An 18,576-nucleotide genomic window follows, 5' to 3' on the forward strand; every position below is an offset into this window, starting at 1 on the left:
CCCAGCTCTACAGTGCCCAGAGCTGGAGATGCCCCCTCCACTCTCCTTTGCCATGGTGGGGACCCCTCTGACTCCCTGAGGCCCACACCCTGCCTGAATCAGAGCTCTCAGGTTTTGCCAGGGTCTGACCAGTCCTGGGCCCGATTCCAAGAAGTCTGACCCTTGAAGGCCTGGTTTGCAGCAAGAGGGAGGAGAAAGAGCTGAGCTGGGGAATATGGGCCAAGGCTCTAAGAACCAGGAGTACAGCTTGTATTTGCCCTAAAAATTGCTGGCAGCAGAGAATGGGCTCCATGTCCTCCCGAGCTGGAGAAGTTGATCAAGCTCTGACATACATTCAACTCCTGAGGGAGGACAGTCTCAGCTCTTTTGATGCTTGGAGTAACGACAGCAAGCTGCTCTGTCATTCCCTGTCCGCTGACGGCCTCAGACCATGACTTACTTCTAAGCAGTACGTATACCGCTTCTGTCCTCACGCTCTGATGGACAGGAAGTGCTCCAGCACAAGGAGCAGACTGAGCTGTACTACAGACCGGCATTCTCCCCCTGGCCTCCCACAGTATCCCAGTGTACAGATGCCAGAACTAGGTTCTCCAAGAGTCTGGATTCACCTAACTCCAGAGCCCTTGTAACTCGCTATTGGGCCCAACTCCGGAATCAGAAGACCTGAAACCTTGCCTAGCCTTCACATTAACTGAGTAAACCTGAGCCAAGCCCTGTTCTTCTGTGACCCTCTGATTCATTCTGTGTCAAACAAAGTTAATCTTAATGTCTACCAAGATATGTAGAAGAAATTCATGCAGAAGAATTCAACTGTTACGTTTCAAACCCGGGGACAAGCAGCTGAGATGCCTGCTTAATGTACCAAAGCGGACCTGCCTTGCCGGTTCTCCCAGCATCCTGTTGCAGGGTCTGGTTGGCATACCCTTCCCAAGACTCTCAACGTTCCATCCCAAAGGCTGGGCTGCCCTTCCCCCAGAGGTTCTTCCCTGTATTATCTACCCTTGGTTATCTACCCTTGTTTTTCTCCTTTCATACCTTTGGTCTCCTGGCTGCTGCCCCTGGTTCCCTCTCTTTCCTCTTTCTTTTCTTATCCCTTTTCCCACATGGCTCAGGGGCATGACCAGTGTGGACTACTCTTCCCAGATGTGTCTGCCTCTGGCTGTGTTCTCCCACACATCTATAATAAACTTTCTTTTTCACCAGACCTAGGAAGGGTCATGTCAGCTAAGCCGGGTTTATTTGCATAGACCTGTAGTACTATCGTTTGAGAAGCCTGCAGCAGGGGGATTGCAAATTCAGAATCAATGTGGGCTATTTTACAAAAAGGAGCCTTGTTTCAAAACAAAATTAAGCAAACAAAACATTTCAAGTTGTCACTTTGAGGCATGAGTGGAGAACCCACTTCCAAGGTTAACACCACCACCCACCTTTCAGGGACAGTCACTCTTATGATACTTCATGCTCATGAGAAGAAGCTTAAATATGTTCATTAGAGATTTCAACCATGTTGATCTTCAAGGTCTGGCAGGAGAACTGGAATTAGGGAGTTCCACCTCTTCTGAACCCTAGACCCATGTACTCACAGCTGGAGGGAGGCAGGGTCCACTAGCCTCCTGTAAGACTACTTCCTGTTGCATACCTATTTTTCTCTGGATGGAAACATGCCAGGAGAGGCTTATCTGACCCCAAAAAGAAGCTAAGTCTTGGGAAGTTCACAGCATCCATGAGAGCAACGCTCAGAAAGTGCTGAGATGCGAAATGACCCATCCCAAGGTTGTGTAACCCTTCTCTGTGGTGGGTGGTGCTCGGGTGGCTTTGCAGGGATGCAGGGATGCAGCTGCCTTTGAGTTGCCTTTCTGCTTTAGTGGAGTTGTATCTTTGGTCCAGTCTGTCACCAGTGCTCTATTGGGGTAAATAGATACTTTTTTTTAACCTCTGTTAGCATTCTGTCTAAACTCCATCCCACAGTTACCTGGCAACAGTCAGGTAGGCCTGACTCACTATAAAAGAGGATGTTAGCCCCCTCCTCACTCTCTTGCTCTTGCCTTCCTGCCCCTCCTCCCCCCATTTCCTCCCCCCCCCCCACGTGCTCATGGCAGGCCTCTACTTCTCTACTCCTCTCTCTCTCTGCCTATCTCTGTCTCTAATACCCTTTTGACCACCCCTCCCAATGCCCTGTAATATACTGGTCCCTCAGAGGCACCCCCTTTCCCCCATACCTCACCACACCCCCCCCAGAACGTATTTCCCTTTTCTTTATCTTCTTATAAACACATCAAACTCTCCTTAGGGAAAGTCACACCACGCCTCCCCACATGACAGCACTCTGCAGAGGTGCAGTTTGCCTTTGCTCTAGTGCCACAATGATAAGACTGGATTTGGGCTCCTGCACAGCCATGGTTATTTCCAGCCTGCCTAGCCTGCCCAGCTTTTCCCTGCACCAGTCCTCTCTAAACAAGCTAAGGTGAACATGAAAGAGACACTTGACTCTCACTTCCATCTCCGCTGCCTCACCCAGACTTCAGATCCCTAGTCCCCGAGATCTCTTTCAGGAGGGTTACTGTGCCACACAGACAAGGTAAGTCACCTTGAACTTGTATGCAGCCTTCCCCGAAATCCAAGCAGCCTATGGAGCCCAGTGCCTCATCTCGGGCTCTCAGAGGGAATTATTCAGAAAGGGCCAAGCAGACAGAGACCCATCACCACGCTTGCCATGATGGCAGAGCAGTCCCCAGAACCAGCTGGGCATCTGGTTAGACCCTGCCCATTATTCCTGAGCGCCACCATGGCAGTTTCTGTACCATACCTTCCTGTCACCCTTCCATCCTGAGTGTGCAGGTGTCTTAAGAACTCGAGGAGAAGAGGCATGGTGGGTGTGGGTGTGGGTGTGGGTGTCACTGTTAGGATGGGAGGCAGGAAAGCACAGGAGGCTCTGATGAGGGAAGAGTGGAAACGGGGGTAGGGGATTCTCACTGGTTAAGACCGAAGTAAATGAGCTTGAAATTGCGCCCTCACCCACAGACAGAGAGCATCGGAGTGACTTACCCTCATATTGGGCAAGAAACTGTCAGCTGTCATCTAACTGACAGAGCAAATGCATCTTTCATGCATCTGGAGTCACAGCCACCGGCTGCCGGGTCAGAGGGTGTACAACACCCCAGGGGACTCTTCTCATAAAAGAAATTGCTTCAAGAAAGAATTCACTCGGTTTTGCCCACAACCTAAACATGACTGGGTAAGCAAGGGTTGACGTGGCGGGTGGGGTGGTGGTGTGGCTGTGGTGGCGGTGGCAGCGGCGGTGGTGCTGACGGTAACACAATGGCCTCAGGCTGGGAAACATGAGGGGTATTTGCTGGTCATCAAACTTTCTCTCATATCTCAACCTAGAATTATGAGGACCGTGAGCAGGGGTGAAAGGAACAGGGCCTGGGCGGGCTGTGTAGACAGAAATATGACTCTTACGGTATTAAACAAACAAACACAATTCAAGAAAAGTCTCAGCAGCCAAGAGCCTCCTGGGAAAGTACTGTCCCCAGTGACTGAGTCATGTCGATGTGATGGAATGTCTGTCTTCAAGACATAGCTGTGACTTTAGCCACTTTGGAAGGGAAGAGTCCCTGCTGGAGCCGGAGCCCCTGAGGGCAGAAGAGGTGGCTTGGTCATCTCTGCAGTGACAGCTTAGCTAGCTGCCTCCCCAGAGCTCCTTTCTCACAAACAGAACAACTGCATTGTGGGGAAGTGCAAGCAACATGGGCAGTTGCGTCATTCGAGCGCTTAAAGGGGAGATTCGGATGAAAATGACATCTTTGTGTCCTTCCCTTTTCCTTTTTGCTGACTGGAATTCAGATCCCGGGTCTTGTGATCACAGGTGATGACTTCAAGAGTAGAATCCTGTTAGGGTTTGGATCTTCAATTTCCTCCACGGGGTTTGCGAAGAAGACATCTGGTCTCCAGCTGGTGTTGATATGGAAAATTGTGGAACTTTAGGGTCTGTGGCCTAGGGTCTCCGGGAGAGCCTTGGCTGGTAACCAGCGCTGGTCCTTGTCCTTAAGCTGAATCCCTGGACAAGGCTCACCCAGTGCCTGTGGCTTCTCCCCTTCTCTCTCTGCCCCCCACCTCTCCAGCTTTCTGATTCCCGTGTAAACCTCCCATCTCAGCCATGTGCTCCCTTTGCTCTTGGTGCATTTGCTCTCTCTCAGCTCCTCTCTCTTCCTCTTCCCCACTCCTCTCATGGCCTGCAGGCTGGACTCTCCCAGGCTCTTCTCCCCCCCCACATCTACAGTAAAATCCCTCTCCTCAACCATATTTAGCAGTGGCCCCGTCCTCATTGTCATTCATGTGGTGTAGAAACCCGGAAGGGGTATGTATGAGCCTCCTCTCAAGGGGCGCGGCCTCTCTCTGAACCCAGACCAGTGGCTGGTTTGACTCTCCTAAGATGTATATGGATCGTTTGTTTTTGCTGGCTTCTGCCACCCACCATATTTAACTCCACATCCCAGGGTACGAATTTTCAGCCCCGTCTCTCCACCTGTCCTAGCGGTCTGTCTCTTTTCACCTACTCAGTGAGTGTCCCCTCTCTGTCTCCTGGAGCAGCCAACACCTGGTTATCTTTCTGATTCTGTGGCTCCTGAAACCTACTAGGCCCTTGAGGGTGCCCACCATGTGGGCATCTCTAGTAAAACACTTTACTCCTCCCCCCTTTCCCCAACCCCACCCCCACCCAGTGTCCTCTTCAGTTGTTTTCTCCTCTACCTGCTCTGACCACGCCTCCTTTACTGGATGCCACTCCAGAGTTGCCTGCTTTGTACTGTTACTACAAAAGCCACACTAGTGTATTAGGGTCCCTCTGGCCCTACTGGGCCCCTATCATGTGGAAAGAGATGCTTCTCCTGTGTGAATTGGAACATTTCTCTCCAACAGGTTTCTCGGGCTGCTTGGGGATACCGCGGATTGAAATTCTCATCACTTCCACGTTTGACCTATTCTGTTGCCTTGGTTCTCAGCTCCTTCCTGAAGCTTCCTTGCCTCTCGCGTAGGAGCTCCAGCCACGCGGTTTCTCTGTGTTCTCCCGGACCTCTAAGATGGTGGAACTTCCCATTTGCTGGGTTAATTTTGCTGCTCTTTCTCCTTTCCTTCTTGGACTCAGAAATTTCATTAAAGCCTCGCCGGCTTACTGTGAACGGCTTGGCCTCAGTACAGCTCAGTGGCTAAAGACGGCACACTTGATTTCCAAACTCTGCCAAACAGTACCAACTTCTGCTACTGCACAAACGATCCAAAAATCTCTGTATCTAAATTTCCACTGCTCTACACTCCCAAGGTCCCTTCTCTCTACATTCCCCCCCCCCCCGACTTTCCACTCTTCAAAATCTTTGATCTCTTTGATTTCTCTACACTTTACTCTCAAGAAATATTTAAAGACTAGTGCATAAATATTGTTTATCCCAGGGTTTGTAAGTTCACTGGGTATGGTTAAATAATCTGTAAAATCTATATCAAAAGTTATCTTAAAACTGAAGGTTGAACCTTAATTTGCTGTATGTGATTCAACTCTTATTTAGAAAAATAGATCTACTTATGGCATATGTAACTTGAACTCTACTTTTGTTTAGGAAAATAGATGCTTTAAATAGCAACTGCATGACTTGCCGCCATCTTGGATTTTGAGCTTTTCAGGATGGAAGCAACCTTGTGGCTGGCAGCCATCTTTACTAAGATTAAAGATTACATGAAATGTTACTTCACTACCATCTCAAGATGACTATGAGATAGATGACTATGTGGTATAAACCAACTAAACAATAATTTTAGGGGCTGGAGAGATGGCTCAGCGGTTAAGAGCACTGACTGCTCTTCCAGAAGTCCTGAGTTCAATTCCCATCAACCAAATGGTGGCTCACAACCTGATGCCCTCTTCTGTTGTGTCTGAAGACAGTTACTGTGTACTCATATACATTAAATGATTATTTTGAAAAAGAATAACTATAAAACTTCTTAATCCCATGGAGAGTTCTGAGTATCACTGTAAATAGACTAAAGAAACAACAGGTCTCCAAAACATCTTGGATTAGGATGGATTTTCATATAATGATAAATTCCTAAGGTTATAAAGATATACCCATGTTAGCAGAACTGACTTAGGGATATTTATCTGATCACTTATGTCTTTGCTAACATATATCTTTGCTGTTTAACAGCAGGCTTCTAGAAAATAAATAAGAACATATTTTTGATGAATAAAGTATGCTTAATAAATAAGGTTTATAAATTCCTATGTTCTACTCAGGTTAACAGTAATGAGCTTGAAGATATTTGTCTAGCCTTTTTTTTAAAATTCTTTTCTTTTTATTAATTAGTTCTTTAAAAATTTTGTACAATGTTTTTTGATCATATTCACCTCTTCCCAGACCCACCTCCTCTTTCCATACCCATTCAACATAGTCTCTCTTTTTTAATCCATCAAGTCTAATTAGTGCCACCCATTTATTCCTGAACATGTGGCCTTCAGCTGGAAGTAGTCAATATACATGGGTGACTTTCCCTTTCTCCGCTGCTGCCAACCACAAGTAGCACAGCGCTTCTGTTGGTAGTAGGACTCCATGTTCTCTCCTCCTCTCCACACTGGCATTTATTCTGCCTTGAACTTGCACAGGCGTAATGTAAACTCAGTAACTTTTTAAATCAGGACACAAAGCTACATACATATAACTCAATAAAAGCACAATAAAAATCAGTTGCCAGCATAAGACCTTAAATTAACAGTAGTAACAGTAACATACTTTTCTCCTATAGTTTTCACATTCATGTAACAAATTTTAAATAATCCAGCAAATTAGTTGAACAAAATTACTTTTACAAATTGCTTCTTAGAACGTATTTTAAAATGATTCCTATATAATCATATAATGAATACTTACATCTTACATATTGGTGTTGTCATTTTTTAAGCCTATTGTTTTTATTAAATCACTGTTTTAGGGAATCAAAAATAAAACCCTAGATTTGACAAATCAGTAAAATCTCCAAGTCAGAAAGTATTAGGAACTCTTTGTTTTATAAGCGAAGATGTATGACCAACAGAAACAGCCTGCATCCACAACCACAAACCTTTCAAGCAATGAAGAACATTTTGTTATATCTGACTTCCAAAAGAATAAACACCGCCAGGTCTGTGGAACCCAAGGGTTTCTATGAAGAGGGATAAATGGGAAGTTGTGAAACTTTAAATGTGAATTGCTTTAAATTGTTGTTTTGTTGCTTAAAACAAAACAAACAAAACCAAAAAATTTCTTTGTTTTCCTCTTGAGCATGAACTTTGCTAATTGTTTTCAGTATCAAATGGTTGTTCAGGCCAGCAAATTAAACTGGTTGTATTTAACTTGGTTAAGATAAAAAGGCCAGATCTACAAACAGAATACTTGTCTAGCCTTTTTATCCTTGCTAACTTTGTTAAGCTTTAGCTATTTGGGCAAACTGAGGCATACATGGTGTTCTATAGTGGTACACTACGGAAGAATCAAAAAGTTGAAGTCCCAGTCTTTCTTTGGACACGTTTTGTGGTTTAAAGTTTAATTTTGATGCTAAAGGGTCTGCAATGAAATCTTCTACTCATATTTTTAAGGCTCAAACTTAACAGGGATAAAACTACAAAATCCTAATTTTATAAAAGCTACTAACATAAACTTAAGAATAACTAAGACATATAAGTTAATAGTCAGTCACCTTATGCATAATTAAATTCTTTAATGTGTTCAGAACTGTGCTAATAATCATGCTAAATACAAATGTAATTTATTTACACAACCAAGTTTTATAGCCTCTTGTATATTTTTTCAAGGCTAAGCCTAAAACTGGCAACTAAAACAAGTAAAATTTGTTTAAAATCATATTTAATAGGTAATGGTCCTCAAACTCTTCAGAGATATGTTAAATACAACATTTGAAATGTTTAATGAAAACATTTTGCATGATAGAAATGCCACCTCCTAAAGGCGACCCTAAGTTTTTCAAAGGTGACAGTGGGCCACAGATGACCTGGATTGTGGTAATGCTAACCACTGGGGAAAACTGTCCCATGCCTTACCTGCCAGCAGGGCCCTGCCTAAACTGTAGACACTGTTGGGGTCTACTGACCTACTCTCTCTCATCAAGGTAGGTCAGGTTTCCTAAGTCACTCCTCCACAGAGGCCCTGGGTCTGGCAGCTAAAGCTGAAGGTGTAATGCTGTCCTGTGTTACAATCAAAGACCAACCTTTGCCCCAGTGGAACTGTCTAGAAGCTTGGGGTAACCATTCACTTAATGGTCTCTGCCATTTAACTGATACACAAGTTGTTAGAATTATAACTTATCCTTCTCAGATCTCTGGTGTTAATGGCTAATTGTAGCACTGTTAGTTTGCCACCAGCAAGCAAACACCCAGTGCCTTCCTCAAGACTGCAGCTGCCTGGTTTGTTCATTCCATGAATATATATATTGGTTCCAAAGCATTTGCTATGATTCAAAGGAACGAGTTGATGCTTTTTCTTCAATGTGGATTTTAGTACAGATTACAATGGTAATCTAAAACTTTTATTTTGTTTGTAAATTTAACAAATTCTTGTAAGAGTGTGTGTGTGTGTATGGGGGGGGGGGGTTCCTAAGGCAAGAATCGCCTGTCACAGGTCAAATGAACTCCAGATAAGTACTCTGTCAATCAACAAAGGCCTAGGCTTTTCCCTCTACTACCCAGCTCTGAGGGTAGGTTCTCCTTTCCTTTGGTCATAGTACTCCTCTCCTCCCCCAGCTACCAGAACCTGTGGGCCTTGAAGTTTTAAATGTACACAGATAAAAATAAAGCTCCTTAAATTCACCTTCTGTCTCTAGACTATATTTGTTGCAGCACATTTCTAATCAAACAAAGAATGCAAACTGCTACCAAGCTGCCTACAGCGAGCTGGCTCCAGGTGTTCATTTAAAATCTGCATTCCAGACCCCAGACTCCTCCACAGTGGCTTGCACACGTCACTAGCCCCGGTGGTCTTCTAGAACCTGGGCAGCGAGAAAAACAGGTGTCCTGCAGCCCTTTCCCTGTCGGGCTTTGACCAACATTCCAACTTTCCTGGGTTCCGAGATAAGGATGACCCAATTTCAGCTAAGAAGCACTTACAGAAGAGATTACATTGTTCTTTATCAACAACAAAAAAGGCTGGACTGTCAGGCTCACTCAGCACCGGTACCTTCTTCCAGTCTTCTTGCCCTGCCCCCATCCTAAACCTCTACACTCCAGGAGCTTCCCTTCCCTTCCCCCAGCTTCTGATTCCCATATAAACTTGCCATTCAGCCACGTGTTCTCTTGGCTCCTGGCTCCTCTTGGTCCACCTGCTCCTTCCTCTCTCCTCTCCCTTCCCTTCCTCTCTCCCTCTTCTCTTTCTTTCTCCCCTCATGGCCTGGCTCAGGCCGGACTCTCCCAGATGCCTCTGACTATCCCCCGCCGTAAAACCCTTCTCGGACACCATACTGAAGCATGTTCTCATCAGTGTGAAAAGGCGATGCAGGAAACTCCTGATGCCATGGATTGAGCGTCCCCGTCCTCAATGCCTTTCCTGCCTCAGTGAATCTGACTCGCCACAGCTGAATCCAAACAAAGCTCTCCTCCCTCAGGTCGCTTCTGCCTAGTGTTCCATCATAGATACAAGGAACATAACTCATACAGAAAGTCAGTAGCATTGTTCATGAGGGACCCAACCCTACAGCTCACAGACTGCCTTAGTTAGGGTTTTACTGCTGTGAAGAGATGCCATGACCTAAGCACTTTTATAAGAACAAATATTTAATTGGAGCTGGCTTACAATTTCTGAGGTTTGTTTAGTCCATTATCATCATGGCTGTAATCATAGCAGTGTCTGATGTGTTTGTAAAAAGATAAAGAGAGAGAGTGTGTGTGGGGGGGTATTTTCTATAAGGGTATGGTGAGATGGGGGGGGGAGGAAGTGCCTCTGGTGGGCCCATGTTCAGCATTCCTTCCCTCGAGGGAGCAGCCACACAATGGAATTAAGGCATGGGGAGGGGAGTTAAGAGAGTAGTAGGGGCAGAGAGAGGAGAGGAGAGGAGAGGCTGGCTGTTAGCACGTAGGGACAGGGGAAGGGGATGGGAAGAGAAGGGACAAAGAGGACAAGGGCAAGAGAAACAAGAGCAAGAGAGTGAGGAGTGGGCAGGCAGCCCCTTTTATTGTGCCCGGTCACTGTGGGGTGGAGTTTGGAGAGAATCCTAACAGTGCCCAGGCAGACACAGTGCTAGAGAAGGAGCTGAGAGTTCTCAATCTTGATCTGACTACAGCAGGAGAAACTGTCTCATGGGTGACTAGGAGGAGGGTCTCAAAGCCCGCCCCCATGGTGACACACTTCCCCCAACAAGGCCATACCTCCTAATAGTGCCACTCTGTGGGCCAAGCAGGTTCAAAACACCACACAGACTTTTGGGACAATATCACAGGAAGCGTTAGACCCAGGATGCAGAGTCTAAGTGAACAGAGCCTAATGGACCATCCTGGTGGAAATTCCTAAGAGCAGAGTGTCTGTAGAAATGTGAACAGGACTGTGGTCATGAGGTTTCAAAGAGGAATGGGCAAGAGGTCATTCATGTCACATTCCGGCTTCATTCTGCCTTGTCCTGAAATCTGAATGAGGTTGAATTCAAAAATAATAGGCTAATTAATTCAGTAGAAACAAAGCCTTTCTGACAGAGTAGCATTCAGGCCGCAGTGTGATTGTTGTCAGCTGCTTTTAGTTGTGTTTGCAGTGGGAATTTGAAGCAAGAAATGGAGCGGACAAAGCAGCTGTGATTGTTAAAGAGGTTAGTACCATGGAATGGAAACTTCCCACTTCGCACTGTATTGTGAAAGGACAATTACCTTGAGGAGAAAAAAACAAAAACAAACAAACAAACAAACAAAAAACAAAATAAACAACCTCACCTATGGAAGGCCCACTGGGAGATTTAAACTCATTTGGGAAACTTCTAAAACAGAGTGTTTCTAGCTAGGCATGGTGTCATGCACCTTTAATCTTTGCACTCAGGAGGCAGAGGCAGGCAGATCTCTGAGTTTGGGGTCAGCCTGGTCTACAGAGTGAGTTGTAGGACAGCCAGGACTATGCAGAGAAATTGTGCCTCAAAAAACAAACAATAAAATAAGTAGAAGGAAAAAAACTGAACTAAGTGTCACAGCCAGTGTGACACCCAGACAGGGCCACCTAGAGAAAAGTCTCTCAGGTTTAGTCGCTCAAACACCAGGATCCAGCAGGCTCAAATGTAGTTTGAGCCGAGAACAGAACTTGGCCCACAGGTGATCTTAGCTTTGCAGGCATGCACAATGCAAAAGTCATGGGATTACAGAGGCACACATCAAGGTTCCAGAGAAAAACCTTATTGAGGCCACCCTGTGTGTAACAGACTCAGAGTTCCTGCAGGGAGACACTGAGTGACCAGGGCGGGAAGCTGTGAAAACAAAGTCTACACTGCTGGTGCCTCGTGGATGTCCGAGCTGTCTAGAGCATGGGCCATCTCAAGAAAACTGCAAACACAGTTTTTTTTGGTGGCCCAAGCAAAGGGTCACGCACGCTGTGCATGTTAGGACCAGAAGGGTGGCAGCGATGTAAGCTAGAGCTCAGGCGATGCTACTATGTGTCCCTGCATGTAAAACACGGGCGTTTTCCTTGTTTGGTGCTGGTCTTGTATTAATCCAATCTTTTCCTGTTGTATCTCTGTTCTACTTTTTGAGAATTTCTAAGTGTTTTTTTGAGTGTATCAGGGTTCACAGTTAAGAGTTTGCCTGAGTCTGAGATGAGACTGGAACTTCTGAACAATGTCTAGACTGTTGAGACTAGATGGTTAGGACTGTGGAGAACACTGAAATTGGCCTGGGTGTATTTTGCCTTGTGAGTTGGCCAGTTCCATCCGAGTTCTAGCAGTGGCTCTCTGGTATTTTGTAATGCAACAGGACAGTAACTAAAACTAACCCACCTTCTAAGAACAGGGAGAAAAAAAAATTACCCCAGAAGGTTTGTAATTAAATCAAAGAGCCACTATAACACCATGACTCCCTTGGGGTTTTATGTTATGTATGATAAAAATGTTCCCACAGCTTTTTACATTTAACCATCAGCCAAAGGTCATAGTTGGACAATGGACAAGCTGCCGAAGGTCACAACTGGCCAACGGACAAGCTGCCGAAGGTCACAGCTGGCCAATGGACAAGCTGCCGAAGGTCACAGCTGGCCAATGGACAAGCTGCCGAAGGTCACAGCTGGCCAATGGACAAGCTGCCGAAGGTCACAGCTGGCCAATGGACAAGTTGACCAATGGACAAGCTGCCGAAGGTCACAGCTGGCCAACAGACAAGCTGCCGAAGGTCACAGCTGGCCAATGGACAAGCTGCTGAAGGTCACAGCTGGCCAATGGACAAGCTGCCGAAGGTCACAGCTGGCCAATGGACAAGCTGCCGAAGGTCACAGCTGGCCAACGGACAAGCTGCCAGACATGGGCAGATTGCTTTCTTCTTACACAGAGGCTCTGATTTCTCCAACACCTTCTCATCTTGTGCTTTTCCTTTGCAGCCTTGAGTTCCTGGGGTACCACTTTCTGGTGCTATTAGTCTGTTTCTCTAGTCATCTCCAGCTTGCTGCTCTGATTGGTATTAGGTGAGATATACTCAGCACCAGCGCTTGTTAGAGCTGCAGTAGTGCTAGGCACACGGGCTTCTAGTGGGAATGGAGTAACTTTCCGTTGAGTAGGGGAAGGAGTGTCAGCGCCTGGGTTTGACTTCATTTATTTCAGCTGTTCAGGGAGGGAGCTTGATCACATCTTTAAACACGTCAGTTTTCTACACAGCTAGTTCTAAATAGATAAAGAGTTTTGATGGCACAACCTAAGCATCTGTGGGCACAATGGAGATGCGTTTTTAGGAAATGAAAGAAAGCAGGTGTTGAAGTCATTGTTCCGTTGGACATTGCAGGAGCTTGGGTGGTCAGCCTGGAGGTGAGTTATGGCGCTTTTCTGTCTGCTCCTGGGTTACTCTGTTCTCCTGGGGCTTTGATTTCTGTCTTTCCAAATGCCTAGGAGCTGCCTCTCCTGAATACATTTCCTTCCTCCACTTGGCATGCTGTTTGCTGTGCCTGCCTAGTGGAATGGTAAGAATTCATTGGTCCTACAGTCCCAATGCACTAGAGCGTGAAGGAGTATCCAGTCCCACAAAGGTGGAACTGTGTAGACACCATGTGCGAGTGCTATTCCGGTCCTCGGAAGGATGGCTATGGCAGCCTCCTGTGGTCAGCAATATGCACCAGTGCATGTTAGGTCCATCAGCTGGGATGGCTAGCATGGGTGTATTAAGGCCGTGAGGACTCTGAAGCCCCCTTGTTTCATTCACAAGAAGAGAACTGAAAGGAAAGAAAGATGTTCTGGTTAGCTTTTTGTCAACTGCATACAGACGGGGAAGAGACTTCACCAGGAAGAGGAAGTCTCAATTGAGAACATGCCTCCATCAGATTGGCCTGTAGGCATGTCTAGGGGAGGGAGCATTTTCTTGATGAATGACTGACGTGAGAGGCCCGGCTCAATGTGAGTAGTACTACCTCTGAGCAGGGAGGCATAAGGCAGGAAGCAGAACATGAGCCTGGAGGGCTGGCCAGTAAGCACCACTCTGCATGGCCTTGTTTAGGTTCCTGCCTCCAGGTTCCTGCCTTAAGTTTGTGCCCTGATGTCCTCAAGTGACAAAGTGTGACTTGGGAATTATAAGCTGAAGTTAAATCCTTTCACCCCATGTAGGTTTTGGTCAATGTTTTATCACAGCACTCACTAGGAAGCAAACTGTGATAAAAAGGAAAGGAAGGGAAAAGAGGAAGTAAAGGAAAAAGTGGGGCGGGGGAATAGAAATTCTAAAACGTGACCAGCACCATATACATGGAGGTACTGACTTAGGATGGGCACATGGATGTTTCCCAGTTAGAAGAGCCAATGTCCCATCTCTGTTTTTTGTGAGTTTACACTTCATTCCTGAAGTTTCTAGTTTAGCCACGAGGAGGCAGAGAAGGAAGACCTAGGCTTGCGAGTAAGAACAAGGACCACACAGTCAGCAGGCTCTCCTATACGGGCTGGACTGTGCACTTGAACACCCAGGCCTGACCTGTGGTGTCTCTTTTGTGCTTTTTCCACAAATATATGCAGTGATTCCTAAGGGAAGAAGCGATTTGGGTGCTGGGCAGAAGTATGTACTGTTGTTCCTGGTTATCATATGCACTACAGACTTGGGACCCCTGTGTCACGTGGCTACATTTACATAGTCTGCAGTTCACAAATGCCACAGTTAGTCCTGATTGCTCCTGCATGCATATATGATGTTAGGAGACAACATCTTAGACCAGAGAAGAAGCCCTGCTTCCGAAGGAACAAAAGCCAAAGGGGGAAAGACAGATAGCTGGCCTGCTCTCTGGGAAGTGTGGTAAGGAAATGGAGCTGTCACAGACCTGGGGCTGAATGGTAAAGAAAGAGCAAGAATGAGTGTGTGTGCTCCTGTGCCATCAATCAGTACGTGAGCTAGCTGTACCTCACCTTGGCTTTTCCGGCTGAGCTGAACACTTATTTTCCCATAGTCCAGCAGTGAACAATTAGGAATAGACAGAGTATTTATAGTTTCTCTTCTGCTTCCATATACATCCTGGGTTCCTCTGAGGTACGAATTATGGAGAAGGAATGGAATAAAAACTTTAATTTTTAAAATTTATTTTTGAGATTGTACTTTAATTGTATTTCTCTATTCACTTCCTCTCTCCAAGCCCTCTTATACACCCTATCTCTTTGCTCTCTTTCAAACTTGAGGCTTTCTTTTTCATCAGTTGTGATTGCATGCACATATGGTTTTTGGATATATATATATATATATATATAACCTGTTGAGTCTATATAATGTTACTTGTTTGTATGTTTCCAGGGCTGGCCATTAGGCCTGGGGCCACCAATTGGTGTGCTTTTTACTGGGGAAGACCGCCTCTCATTCCCAGCTTTACTTAGTTGCCTAAAGTCTTTCATGGAGGCTTTGTGGGTCTTCCAAGTCCAGTTTTGATTTTATTTTGAGGCAGACAGGAGCTTCGTGTTTCTTTGGAACTCTGGACAGGTGCTAAGCGTTACTTAACTATTGGTGTTAATGAAACATTTTAAGGTCTTCATTATGGGGCTGGAGGAACAGCCCAGTGGTGCTGAGAGCTTGCGGTTCTTTCAGAGGACCTGAGTTTGGTTCCCAGTATCCACTCTGGGCATCCCACAATCTCCTGTAACTCCAGCTTTCAGGGACCTGAGGACCTCTTATAGCCTCTGAGTGTAGTCACACACAGACTGTGCACACACAGAGACATAAAATAAAAGTTAAACCTTAAAAGCCAACCAACCAAATGAACAAAAACCTGGCATGGTGGCACACAGTTGTAAACCTGGCATGGAGAAATAGGCAGATATTTGCCGCTCACTGGTCTGGCGGCTTCACTTACTTGGCAAGTTCTGTGTAATGTAAGAGAGTCTGTCTCAGAAAAGTCAATGGTACCTGAGAAACAACATCCAAGGTTGACCACTGGCCTTCACATTTATATGTGGGCACTCAGAATTCCATGTGCATTCACACACATAAAAACATACACCCACATGCATATAAATACACTCAAAAAACAGAAGCCTCAGAAAGGTCCTCTTGTTGTTTACTTGTATTTTGCTGTGATAAAACCTGACCAAAAGCCACCTTGGGGAGGAGAGGGTTTATTTAGCTTCATCAAGGGAAGCCAAGTCAAGAACCCAAAACAGGAACCTACAGGCAGAAACTGAACATTATTCACTGGTTTGTGACCTTGTCTATTTCAGCTTCATTTCCCAGACAGCCCAGGCCCACCTGCCCAGGGATGGTACAACCTTTACTGTATCAATTATCAATCAAGAAAATGCTCACAGACATGCCACAGGCCAATCTGATGGAAGCATTCCTGAACAGAATTCCCTTCTTCCTCAGTCTGTCTAGGTTTGTGTCAAGTTGACAAAAATTAACCAGCACAGGGCCCTCTTCCCCAGGACTAAAGGCAAGTTCTGGGCTAATGCCATGCATAAGAGATAGGAGTTTGACTTGCAGCCCCAAGACATGGACTACAACATATAAACAGGTTTCTTTAACTGGAGTTTCTATATTCTAAATGTGCATAGAACAGACATTTCAGACATGGCTTACTGTCTGGTTAAACAAAGGGCCATTGGTCTGGAAGGAAAGATGTTACCCAGTTGCTGATTGTATCTCTTACTGCAGATGAGGTTTCCTGTGGACCCACCAACTAAGGACATGCTTGCATTAGAAGGCCTCTTAAATAAAATGATCCTGATTTGTCCCTGAGCCCCACTGTTACCCAGTCCTGCAATTCATTTACTTCCTGATTTCTCAAAGTATTTATAATAGTGAAATTATGTTCATGAGCCTCCTTGACGGGGTCTGTAGGGTTAATGCTGGCACCCACAGATATTTAGCATAGACATGCAGGGTGTGGGGACATCTGTACGTCACCAGATATGGGGTGGTCATGTCTGGACGAATGATTGGTGTAGACTGTCCTGGATGCAGAGGCCATTTAGAGGCCTCCAAGTGCATCTTCTTCATGGCATGTAAATGGTCCCCAGGGCTAAGGTCACCCAGTCAGCTTCCCAGAAAGCAGGACTAGCAGGTATGACGGTCTTGATTTATCTCGCATTAGTACAAATCCCTTCCAAAATCTCCAGTGGAGTGGACCCAGCACACGGTGGTGGCAAAGAGTAGGTAGCTTAGCTAGGCCAAGGGCACATCAGAAATCTGATCCTACCGACATTGACCATGCTGGAACACCAGGACAGGTCCCACCTCCACCCCCAGCTTCCGTCTACACAGCAGCCTCTCTCCTTAACAGAAACCTTACTTTACCTCTGGTTGAACTTGTCTCCCTCCGCTTTAATTGCCGTTAGTTCCCACTGAGCCAAACATTTGGCTGTGTTGGTAGACTAATTGTGTTTTCACTGTCGTGAGTTTTCTGATCATCTCTTGCCTCTTAATTAATTCCCAGTGCCTTAGTGCTTTTCAGGGTTGATTTTAAGAGGGTGTATGTATAAGACATTACTTCTTGGTCTTTCTTACTTACTGTAAATTTTCCCTCCAAGAAATTGTTCATTTTTGTTTTTATTTTATTTTTAACACGTGAAAGCTACACATACACACACAGGCACAGAGAAGTGACAGAGACACATAGACGAACACAGAGACACACCACACATACACACACTACACACACTACACACACACACATGCAGTCCATACACACACATTCACACTACACATACACCACACACTCCATAGACATACACACATGCATACCTCTCTCTCTCATGAGCACACACATGCACACACCACACACAGACACCCACCACATGCACTTCTCTCTCTCTCTCTCTCTCTCTCTCTCTGCTCCCGACTTTCTCCAGGGATGTTCTGTATGTGTCACATAAGAAAAATGTCTAATGTGGGAAATAAATGAGAAATCTGGGAAGGTGAAAGATGAGAGCCTGGATCATCTCCTAAGAATGGACCAGTGCAAGAGAATGAGTGAGCTGCCAAGACCCTGAGAATTCCCACTTACAGAGCCTGTGGCAGGAGAGAGCTGGCAAAGGGGAAGGAGCTGAGCTGCAGCAGGGTGCCCTAGGCCAGGCTGGAAGTCTGGAGATGCAGCTGTGGGGACAGAAGCTCCCAGAGGAGCCTTTTCTTTTCCTTGCTTCAGTCCTTTGGGATATCATCCTCTGGAGCTCCCTGGAGACAGGTGTATCTGATATCTCCCGATCTCCCAGTGACTGGCACCATTTCAGCCTTTCCTACCTCTCTAGCCCTGCAGATGAGAAGTAACACAGAAATGGAGAGAAAGGGAATGCATCCTATTAGTCAAGCAGGCTGATGTCATGATCCTGTATAGGTTCACAGGTATGGGAACTGGGTCGAAGGCTTCACCCCATGGATTGCTCAAAAAGGCATGCTTAAAACAAACAAACAAATTAATAAAGCAAGCCAAGGACACCACAAGACCTATAGAGTCAACTAACCTAGGCCTATGGGGCTCACAGACATTGAACCACCAGCCAAAGAGTATGCAGGGGCTGGACTAAGGCCTCCTACACATTTGTAGCAGATGTGCATCGTGGTCCGCATTTAGGTCTCTTACCAAGTGGGGCTGGGCTAAGTGACTCTATTGCTTGCCTTTGGAGCCCTTTCCTCCAGCTGGTCTACCTTGTGCGGCATTAGTGGGAGAGGATGTTCCTAGTCCTGCTGTTACGTGATATTGCCAGGGTGGTTGGTACCGATGTGGGGGGGGGGGCTTTCCTTCTCAGAGAACAGGAAGAGGACATGGGGGAGGATGTGTGAGGGGGGGAACTGGGAGGAGAGGAGGAAGGGGGGAAGGGGAGACTGTGATTAGATGTAAAGTGGGTAAGTAAATTAAGGAGGAGAAAAAAGGGGAAACTGGTCAGGAAGTTTAAAAAAAAAAAGCCAAATGGTGATAGTGC

Source organism: Micromys minutus, assembly GCF_963924665.1.
Source record: "Micromys minutus genome assembly, chromosome: 3".
Lineage (NCBI taxonomy): Eukaryota > Metazoa > Chordata > Mammalia > Rodentia > Muridae > Micromys > Micromys minutus.